Source organism: Polypterus senegalus, chromosome 12, assembly GCF_016835505.1.
Source record: "Polypterus senegalus isolate Bchr_013 chromosome 12, ASM1683550v1, whole genome shotgun sequence".
Lineage (NCBI taxonomy): Eukaryota > Metazoa > Chordata > Cladistia > Polypteriformes > Polypteridae > Polypterus > Polypterus senegalus.
This window is the reverse complement of record NC_053165.1, coordinates 46223349-46234251: the sequence shown is the minus strand read 5'-3', so window position 1 is coordinate 46234251 and position 10903 is coordinate 46223349. Positions and strand designations below refer to the sequence as shown.

The 10903-nt window shown below is 44.4% G+C and overlaps 1 protein-coding gene across 1 annotated transcript in view; it reads left to right on the top strand.

Annotated features, from left to right (window-relative positions):
• Nucleotides 1-4788: 4788 nt before the first annotated feature.
• LOC120541134 overlaps nucleotides 4789-10903 on the top strand; it is a 44816-nt gene continuing 38701 nt past the window's right edge. Inside the window, exon 1 of the mRNA XM_039772482.1 lies at nucleotides 4789-4943. The gene's annotated coding sequence lies outside the window, so the exon portion shown is untranslated. The remainder of the gene's footprint in view (nucleotides 4944-10903) is intronic.

Below are 10903 nucleotides of genomic sequence, written 5' to 3'. Positions count from 1 at the left end.
CGACCTTGCCCAACACCCAGTCCATACAAACATTGAACAGATTAGGAGCAAGAACACAATCCTGATGAACCCCACCATCAACTGTGAAAAATGCAGAGGTCCTTCCTCCACTCTGCACAGCACTCACAGTACCAGTGTACCATGATATCCAGCAACCTCGAGGGGATCCCATGAACCCTCAGGATGTCCCACAGGGCAGCTCGATCAGCTGAGTCGAATGCTTTGTGAAAATCGACAAAGCCTGCAAAGAAACTCTGCCGATATTCGCATTTGCGCTCCATAAGAACCCTCAGTGCCAGGATGCTGTCGATGGTAGACTTCTCATGTGTAAAACCATACTCTTCCAGTCGCTGGTAGGTGAGCAAGTGATCACGGATCCTATTGAGGATGACCTTAGCAAGGACCTTACCTGGCACTGAGAGCAGTGTTATAACCCTGTAGTTGCTGCAATCCAGGCAATCACCCTTCCCTTTCCAGATTGGGACGACAAGTCCTGTTTTCCAGTCAGTTAGGCTGATGCCAGTTTCCCAAATGGAAGTAAAGATTGCTTGCAATGCCAGGAGAACAGCCTTACCACCAGCCCGGAGAAGTTCACCCCGGATACCACAGATCCCTGCAGCCTTTCCCCCCCTTAGCTGGTTCACCACCTGTGCAATCTCAGGGAGAATGGGTGGTTCACAGCTAATCGGAGGATCAGCCTCAAGATCTGTGGATCCAGAGATATCCACGTCCTAGCTGGAGGATCAGCTTTGAACAACTGCTCAAAGTAGCCAGCCCAGCGGGTCACAACTGCAAGGTCATCCGTAAGGACCATTCCATCAACCGACCTGAACGCAACTCTCCAAGGAACAGATTCAGATGTGCGTAATGCCTCAGTTCCTCTGCAAGCAGGACGTGGGTTGATAGACCACAGATGGTGTGTCACTTGCTCACAGATTCCTCTAACAAACGCCTCTTTATCTGCCATCAGAGCCGTCCTTCTCAGTTCCCAGTACAGTACAGTACAGTATCCAGGTTGCCCTGTGAGATGAAACACCTCCTTCTGGGAACACTGGTAACACCAACACAACCCTCAGCAACCTTCAGGGTCTTGTCACAGAAGGTCTCCCACATCACATTAGGATCGGCAGTCGTATCCAAATCTAAAAGTTCCTCACATAAACTGCGTGCAAACTCATTAGAAACAGCCTGGTCTTGGAGTCTGCCCAAGTCCAGGCTCATTTTCCTAGTAGTTGGTAACCTACTGGACCTAAGCTGGATCCTAAGAGTAACAACAAAAAGTCTGTCGTCAGAATTCACAAACTGGGCACTTCTGTAGACCCTGCATTTTTGTAAGAGCCTCCAGCGTCTGCCCACGAGGATGTGATCGATCTCCTTCACCGCACCACCAGTATTGAAGTACCAAGTCCAACGATGCGGTTCAGGGCGCTGGAACCAGAATCCAGCGATTCACAGCCCCTGACCTTTTTCATAGTCAAGGAACATGGAGCCACTTTCACTACGGTCACCAGACCCATGGGATCGAGACAATCCTCATAGCCAGCCCTGTCATTGCCAGTGGTTGCATTGAAGTCACCCATGACAAGAGGAGTGACACCTTGTGGGCACCCATCAACCACCGAGCGAAGCTGTGAATAAAATGTCTCCCTCGCCGAGACATCACTCACCGTGGTCGAAGCATACACTGAGACAACAGACAAGGCACCCAGGGAGTACCGTAATGCGAGTCCCATAATACGCTCGTTGAAAGGAGTGACATTGGATACCATCGGAAGAAGCCAGTCTGCTACAGCAACAGCTACTCCCCGAGTATGACAGCCATCAGACCGACCAGACCAATAAAAGGTGTATCCACCTACAGAGATCTGGCCAGTCCCTGGTCTGCACACCTCAGAGAGTGCCGCCATTGAAATGCAGAGTTTACGCAGCTCCTCTGACAGCAGAGAAAGATGATCATCTTGCCAGAGAGACATTATTATTGTGAATTATTTCAATTAAACATAAAATCACATATTTGATGACACCAGTGAGTTATTAAGGCAAGTGCATTTAAGGCAGAAGCCTCAAAGCACTTTTGTGTGCAAAGGGTTTTGGAAATGTAGAATAAATCCCAAGACTCTCAACTAAATTTATAACACTCTAAAAATGTAACTTATTTCTTAAATTTTAAAAATACAGTGTTGACTGATGGACACTATCAGAGTTCGACAATGGTATGTAATACCCTCCGGGGTGAGTGGTGGAGCTATTGCTAATATCTCTAGAGGGCAACTAATCCCACCCTTTCACCATGGATAGATGTAAAAGCCTAATGCTGCAGAAGGGGGGTGGCTCATTTGGGCCCAGATGAACCTATAGTATGGGGGTCCGTGATCCTTAAAAGAACAGTTACTTTGATTTATGTTCAGTTTTGCACTCACAAGCACCTGTGTGACGCTATGGGTTCTCTTCAGGCTCCCAACGTCCTTATGGGGGCCCTGAACCCAGCACCATTGGTAATGTCACCGAGATGAGCTGACAAATGAGGACAATTCTCAAATGAACCCAGGGGATATCCATAAAGTGCCAAAGTGCTTTTATTATAACAATAATCAAAACAAAAAAGTGCAGTGCATCAGTTTCAATAAGTATTCCATCAAACCAAGTGTCCAGTGGGGATAAAAATTATCAATAAATAAATCCTTTTAAAATACGAGGTTAAAATGCAGCCTCTATCATCCCAATCTCGGCACACCCTCCTTTCTCCCCGGCTCACCCCTTCCGCAGCCGGTGGAGATCTCTACAGCCACAAGTACTTATAGCCAACCTCCATCTTGGCCTCCTTGCCGACGTCACTGCCAGACCGTCCGAGGTTGGCTCTCCTCCCTTCATCCTTCGCGCACCCGTAGTCGCTCCTTGGATCTCTCGGGAGGACACCTGCTTTGCTAACCCCACTTACCCAAATATTCAGTGGGGGCGAAATAGCCCCCAGAGTGCAACAGCTTCCACTTCCGCTCTCTCTCTCAATCTCTCTCTCTCTCTCCTCTCCTTTCCTTCGATTTCTATCGCTTCCCCTTTTCTTTGGTTTCGACCCGCATATATACACCCCTTGTGTACTTCTGTGGGCGCAACACCTTAATCACACACCGCGGGAAAGCCAAAGAGGTAATCGAGAACGACCGCACCCACACGTGCAGGTGCGACACGCTCCAACCACCTCATTAACTCCCCACGGTCGTGCAATCGTGCCCACGGAGAACGGCACCGCTATACGGATTTAAATCCCCGGCTTTTTTTATTGGAAGCCGCGGACCTGCTATACCACAATCTGCTTTGTTATTTTTGTCACAAATGAAAAGGGGTAACCCTGCTGACACCATTAGCACTTTTCTGGGTTACTGTGCCCCTTGTACCTGCCCACAACAGGTTTCTTCTTATTAGTAGTTAGGAATCAAATTGCAAAGAAATGTCTTTACTTTGAGGGCTTGTTAACTCTTTTAGAGCGGATGTCGACTTTTATCGACGGGAGGGGCTGAGGGCGAATGTCGACAAATGTTGACATTCAGGGATAGAGGGCGACAATCGGCTGTTAATGGCAACAAAACTCATTGTCACGTCACAGGCATTCACTTTTGCTTGGAGGAATGTTAGACTCGTTGACTCAGCAACTAATCCTTGCGTGTGCGTGAGTTGCGATATGTAAACAAATAGAAACAAAGGCAAGATGGCATCAACATCTCATGCGGGAGCGAAGCGAGTGCAAAAAAGAAAATACTCGCCAGAAGACATTTTGCGCATTATCTCGGAGTCAGACTCTGATTTGTCAGAGTCAGATTTCTTTGATAATGATCAGGAGATCGAGGAAGAGATTGAGGAGCCGGCATCAGCCGATCGGAGACCAGCCGATGCTGCCGCAGCTGCTCAGCTGGCAGCTGAGCGCATTTGCGCTGCAGTGCAATGTGGCGATGCATGCAATTGGCTGCTTTGAGCGTTATCATACTTTGCAGGACTTTGCTTTGTAACATGTACAGTATGTGAAATAATAATATGTTAAATTATACAGTATGCAGGCTCATGCAAAAGAGTTAAAAAAAACAGGAGCTATCATTTCAGAAATGGCATGTTTGATAAACCTCCATCAATGCCAGTTTACCTTGTATTGCCACTGAATGAAAAAAAGTGGTAACACAAAGTCGTCTGAGACAGGGTAATGGTGCTGTGGTTAGTGGTGCTACCTCACATCTCTGAATTCTGTCTGTGTAGAGTTTGAAGGTTCTCCCTGTATCTGTGTGGATTTCTCTCTGGAAGCTTCAATTTTCCACCCATGTCTTGAAGTCTTGTATGTTAGTTTAGCAGATCTAATTTAGCCTCAAAAGAGTGACTGAGTTTTTCAATGGACTGGTGTGATCAGGAGTTGGCTCCTTCCTTGTAACCAGTGTTGCCAGGGTAAGCTCCTGCTGCCCCACCCCTTTGAACCTAAACAGGATTAAATGCATTCCATAATTAAAAGATGAATCAAGCTTTTCCTGATGATCTGCATTCTAATGTTGTTTTTTGAGCTGATTTTTCTGTGGTAGGTTCCCTTTTCTAGTCCTTTACGGTTTAAGACTGCCATGTCACTCTGTTAATAATTATGAACTCAACCATCTTAATGCTCTTTGCCTGACTGCTTGGAATTTACAAGATGAGCGCTCATTCATTCTTGGGGTCAATCATTAAGCACACAATGCAACAAACTACACATCTCCCACCTCCAGAATTATTAGAAAAGCACAAGAAGGGAGGAGATTCCATACTCGGCAGCTGGGCAACCCTTTGGTGTAAACTGTACTGTGCCCCCTGCAAACATTAAATGGGAGGCCAAAAAATCACTATAGGACACAGTGACCCAGGGACAAGTTTAGCCAGAAAGAAAAAACTGCAGAGGGGATCTATTTTCTTCAATTCTCATTTCATATTAAAAGGTAAGCCTTTAATATACAATCGGAATGGTTCCTAGCAAGACTGTGATGTTTGTCGTTTTAATAGATAACCAATATACTGTGCATTCACTGATGAAAAATATAATAGAGCATAGAAGTAGTGATGGGGCGGCACGGTGGCGCAGTGGTAGTGCTGCTGCCTCGCAGTTAGGAGGCCCGGGTTCGCTTCCCGGGTCCTCTCTGCGAGGAGTTTGCATGTTCTCCCCGTGTCTGCGTGGGTTTCCTCCCTCAATCCAAAGTCATGCAGGTTAGGCGGATTGGCGATTCTAAATTGGCCCTAGTGTGTGCTGGGTGTGTTTGTGTGTGTCCTGCGGTGGGTTGAAACCGGATTGGTTCCTGCCTTTTGCCCTGTGTTGGCTGGGATTGGCTCCAGCAGACCCCCGTGACCCTGTATTCGGATTCAGCAGGTTTGAAAATGGATGGATAGAAGTAGTGGTTTACCCTTGCAAATGACCTGCATGATTGTAGTATTGTGGATGACATTAGGACCAGGTAAAACTCACTTAAATGGCCTTACAAGCAGCTATGCATCATGGTAACGAAGCCAACCTTACTTTGAATTGTACCCTGTGGCATATTTATGTTGGAATGGATGGGATTTTGTGCCCCCAGATCTCACCTTTGGCTTGTTATATACAGGTCTGAGAATAGAGCCGACTTGGAATGAATGTTTTATAGACACCCCAGGTGATGGCAGCCATCAGGTATTATTCAGAAGTGGCATGAAGGATTGCATGATGAGTCATCGGGTCCTGTTAATGTATTTTTTGCAGTCAAACTGCCACTAGCAGGCAACAGAAGCAAATGGCTGTTGGAGGTAATGGTGTCCCACACTTTAGCATCCCCTGGTGGTGTGCTGTTTGAGAATACCCTCCTTAGCCCCATAAGTGAAACAAATGTTTATCAACCCCAAGTGAACTACTGGAGTTTTAATGGCTCAACATCAATGTGTAGCTGTCCAGTCAGCCGAAACCTGACACCAGTGAAGACCAGTGCGGACAGGTCAACTGTAGACATTGTTATGAACATCATAAATGGATGCCTTAGGCAACTTTGCAAATTGTTTGTCCACATGGACTGTGCCTCGTCATTGCAGATGATGGCAACTGCTAATGTGGAGCATTTTGGTGACCTGTCATCTGATTTACTAGTCGTGCTGTGGTGTTGTTGCTTTTGGCTTCTTAGATCTTTCCTGACCGACATGAAAGACTTTGCGCCAACACTGTTTCCAGCAATGTTACATTGTGATATCCATCCCAACATGAGTTTTAGTAACCCCTGGTTATAAAATGACCAACAACTCGGTCCCTGTGAAAGCATCAGTTGTAGTGCCTTCTGACAGACACAGTGATTTAAGAGAGCTGTAGAGACAGAACAAGAATCTTGAAATCGCCATACAAGAACCATGAGATCACCCTGAACCAACTCTGTCCAGTTAGGACCTTTCTGGTGCATTTGCATGTTGTTATAATGTGAAAAATACCTACTGTCATCGTCATGTCTGTCTATCTGTCGGCTTCACAGTGTACCAAATTTACTGAAATTTGGTGGACATATTCTTTAAGGAAACGAGTTGGGAAAGTTCAGATGTTTCTAATGCTGTGCACTATACATGTTTTTTAAATTTTGAAAACTTCCATTGAAAAGCATTGGCCAATTTTTGAAACCTTCAATCTTCTGTGCAACTTTAGTTCCGGATTAGTTTACTGCCAACCACTGCACCACCACAACTGCGCCACCACCAACCTACTCAAAGCACCATGATGCCCCAGCATTGATGGACTAAAAGCCAGAAGTCCACGTGATCATCATCATCATCATCATCAAATCCTTCTGTGAAAACCATAAATACAAAGAGGACTGTTTCATTTATGTTAGGTAGATTGCCCAGAGGGGACTGGGCAGTCTCATGGCCTGGAATCCCTGCAGATTTTGTTTTTTTTTTCTCCGGCCGTCTGGAGTTTTTTTTTTGTTTTTTCTGTCCCCCCTGGCCATTGGACCTTACTCTTATTCTATGTTAATTAATGTTGACTTTTTTAATTTTCTTAATGTGTCTCTTATTTTTCTATTCTTCATTATGTAAAGCACTTTGAGCTACATTTTTTTTGTATGAAAATGTGCTATATAAATAAATGTTGTTGTTGTTGTACTGTTTCAACTTCAAAAAGGTTATTTCAAGTTGTTTATTCTTTGTATTTTCTTCTTTTATTCATCTGGCATCCACTCCTGATAGCAAAGAGCAAATACACATTAGTGAAATGCTGGGAGAGACGTGGTCACAGCGGGGACATACCAGTTCACTTCTCCTGCTGTTTGGGGTAACTTAACTGTAAAAGTAAATAAAAGCAAAAAGCCACTTACCCAGAAAAACATGTCAGAGCAAAGGGATTACGCAAACATGGAGTGAATAAACACATATTCAGCATTTATGTTACACTGAAAACAACCTCACACATAATAATTCACTATTTCCCTCACACTATAATTTACTTACAAAGTTCCACAATGACCTGCTATCTCTCTTCTTATCTGGAGCAGTCAACAATTTTAGCTGGAGAGTTTAACACAGAGTTTATCTCTCCGTTTGGGTACTTTTAACAAAGCCTTTATGTTTATGAAGTATGAACTGTAGAAGGAACATTTTTTATTAGCATAGAGAATAGCAAATTAACATAAAGAGCCATAAAAAGTAATCAAAAGCTTCTAAAATATTAGATTAAGCATAAATTAGAATGTTAAGCAAATAAGATAGGTCAAGCAAATAGTTAACTAAAAAATTAGTTATATTGCATTATTTGTAAGCTTACAGCAAAATTTCCAGAGTGAGGAAAGAACAGAAATTGACGTACAAATTCCAACTTAGAGCAGGATAAGAGTTTGAGAACGCATGTGTTTAAGGCTAGGAAGCTAAGGAAACGATAACACAGAGAAGATGGCTCTGAAAGGCACGTGATGAAGTCAGCTGGATTGGAAAAGCAGCAGAAAGAAAACAAAAGGCTTTTGCTGTAAGCGAGGTCAGACTGACATAATGCATGAAGAGAAATATCTTATCTTAATATTAGAAAAATATATTAGAAATTAACTTTAGTGTAGAAATTAAGACAAATCAAGCATGCCAAGCAATGATTAAATGAAAGCACATACTATATTTCTTTTTAATTAAAGCTTAAGCTTCAGGCCACCATTATAAAAAAGTTTGGAAGGTTTAAGAAAGGAAATGATGAGAGGGAACCCATATATGAAATTGAAGCCTTGGCCAGTTAGAGAAAATAGGAACAGCATAGAAAAGTAAAAATACCACGAGGGGGCCAGTGATAGGAAAGTAAGGAGATAATAAGGGTTCCCATGGGAACTCAAGGTTCGGCCAGACAGGAGTAGAAGGGAGTCAGAGGAGAATGAGCAAAAGAGCTCATTTTAGCCGAGGTTGTTAAAGATAGGAAATGACATAAGAAAAGCCCAAAGATGGTAAGAGGAAGCCATCCACCAAGTCTTAGACCAATCAAAATAAGCCAAACAGACACCAAGAGGAATAATGGACAGTAAAACCAGGTGCAGAATGAGCTAATCGAACGAGGTCAAAATGATAAGAAATTGTTATAAAAACTGATTGCTGTAATATTCAGGGCTCAGCTCAATTTGGCCGCATTGGGTTGAGTCCTTGTTATTTTTTGTGCTGTTTTATTGCAATAAAGCTTTAAAACTCTGTCTGCCTATCCCGAGTCCTAATAGCCTTTATTTTTAGGTAAAATGCCTTTTGATGATGAATTTTTTGCCACGACAGAACTACAATTCACAATAAACTATTCACAACCAACAAGTAACAATAGAACAAAAAATGCAATTTTTATATCACTTGACTTAGAATCCAGTGTCTGTGAAAGCTGTGATTCAGCTGTAAAACTGTAGCTTTCAGCCACCACATGAGCTTATTTGAGCCTTGTTTTTATATCACATTGTATAAACCTTTTTTTACAGACTTGTATAGTATTTTATGTAACTTATTAATGCATGTAAGACTATATATATATATATATATATAGTGGTCCCCGGCCGGGACGCCCAGGAGGACGAGAGGAGGGCTTGTGCCTCCTCCAGACCACAAGGGGGCGTCCGTCCTGGTTCTGTTGGGGACCACGGGTGGAGGGCTTGGAAGCCCAGCCCTGCAGGGGCCTGTGGCCACCGCCAGGCAGCGCCCCGATGCCGGTTTATCCCGTGTGGTCGCCGGCCGGGACGCCTGGGAGGACGTGAGGAGGGATTGTGCCCCCTACCCTGTAGGGGCCCGTGGTCACCGCCAGGCGGCACCCCGATGCCGGTTTATCCTGTACGGTCCTCGGCTGGGGCTGGAGCCCGGCTGGGACGCCTTGGAGGACCGGAGGAGGGCGTTTGCCTCCTCCAGACCGAGTGGGGGCGTCCGTCCTGGTTATGCAGGGGGCCTCGGGTACAGGGCTTGGAAGCCCAGCCCTGTAGGGACCCGTGGCCACCGCCAGGCGGCGCCCCAGTGCCTAATTATCCCTGGTGTGGCGGAAGTGCCGGGGGGAAGACTTTATGTGGCGCCCGGAGAGCTGCCAGGAGGACAGCCGACACTTCCGCCACGCTGGGGCGTGGCCAAGGAGCGGATACTGGGAACACCTGGGGCTCATCCGGGAGCATTATATAAGGGGTCGCCTCCCTCCAGTCATTGGTGGAAGTCGGGAGGAAGTAGACGGAACTGGCGAGAGAGGACGGGAGGCGGCCAGGAAGGCAAAAGGACTGTGTGGCCTGGATTTGGGGAGATCGGTGCAAGAAGGCACTGGGGGTGCACGTGAGAAAACTTTGTAAATAATAGTGTACATAATAAATGGTGTGTGGTGACAATATGATGTCCGTCTGTCTGTGCCAGGGCCAGCGTTCACAATATATATATATATATATATATATATATATATATGCTGTATATACACATGGTATATATATACGAGGGGTGTTCAATTATAAACAGGAATTTTCATGCCCTGTTCATATAAAGAGTGCAATGTAGACCTGACTCATTGGACAAACACACACATATATGAACTGGTCATTAGTAGTGCTAGCTGCTCTTCCCCCCTTCCTGTCAGATGTAATCAACATGTCAGAGCAGGAGGTACACAGCAGTATATTAGACTTTTGACAAATAAAGGAGTCATTCCATCTCAGATTTATTCCAGACTTAAAAATCAGTTTGGGGATGAGTGTCACTCTCAGTCTAGAGTGTATGATTGGTGCAAGTCATTCAGAGAGGGACTATCATCTCTTCAGTCTACTTAAGGAATTTTTAAGATGGATAAAATTCAAGTCAAATGAGGAGGTTATTGACGCTGTGCAAGAATGGGCCACCATGCAGTCAAAAGACTTCTACTCTTCTAGAAGTAAGAAGCTTCCTGAGCACTGGAACAAGTGGATTGCTGTGGCAGGAGACTACATTGAAAAGCAATGTGTAACTCGTTTCATTGTATTCAATAAATAAATCATAGCTCATACATTCTTGTTTATATTTGAATGCACCTCGTATCTTTTTTACCACTTCTTTGTATTTCTTTTTCTCATGTTTCCAGCGTGTTTGTATGCGTATGTGTGTGTTTATGTGTGTGCAGCAGTATGTTCACCCATGTATTGCTTATTCTTCCCGTGTTTCAGTATTTTTGGCTTGGCACTTTGGCTTTCTCCAGTATCCCAGTGACCTGCAGGTTAGATTAATTAGTATCTTGTTCTGGTATTTAGTTATGTGAATAGGTGGGCTGGTATCCAGTTTTGGACTGGTCAGGATAGGCTGCAGCTCTCCACAACCTGGTAAAGGAGGCAATGGATTGAGAAACAACAATAGATTTACATTTATTTTGTTTAACACATGCTTTCATCCAAAGTGATTTACAAGTCAAAAGAGCTTAAAGACAAATGGGAGTGCAACCACCAAAGTATTAACC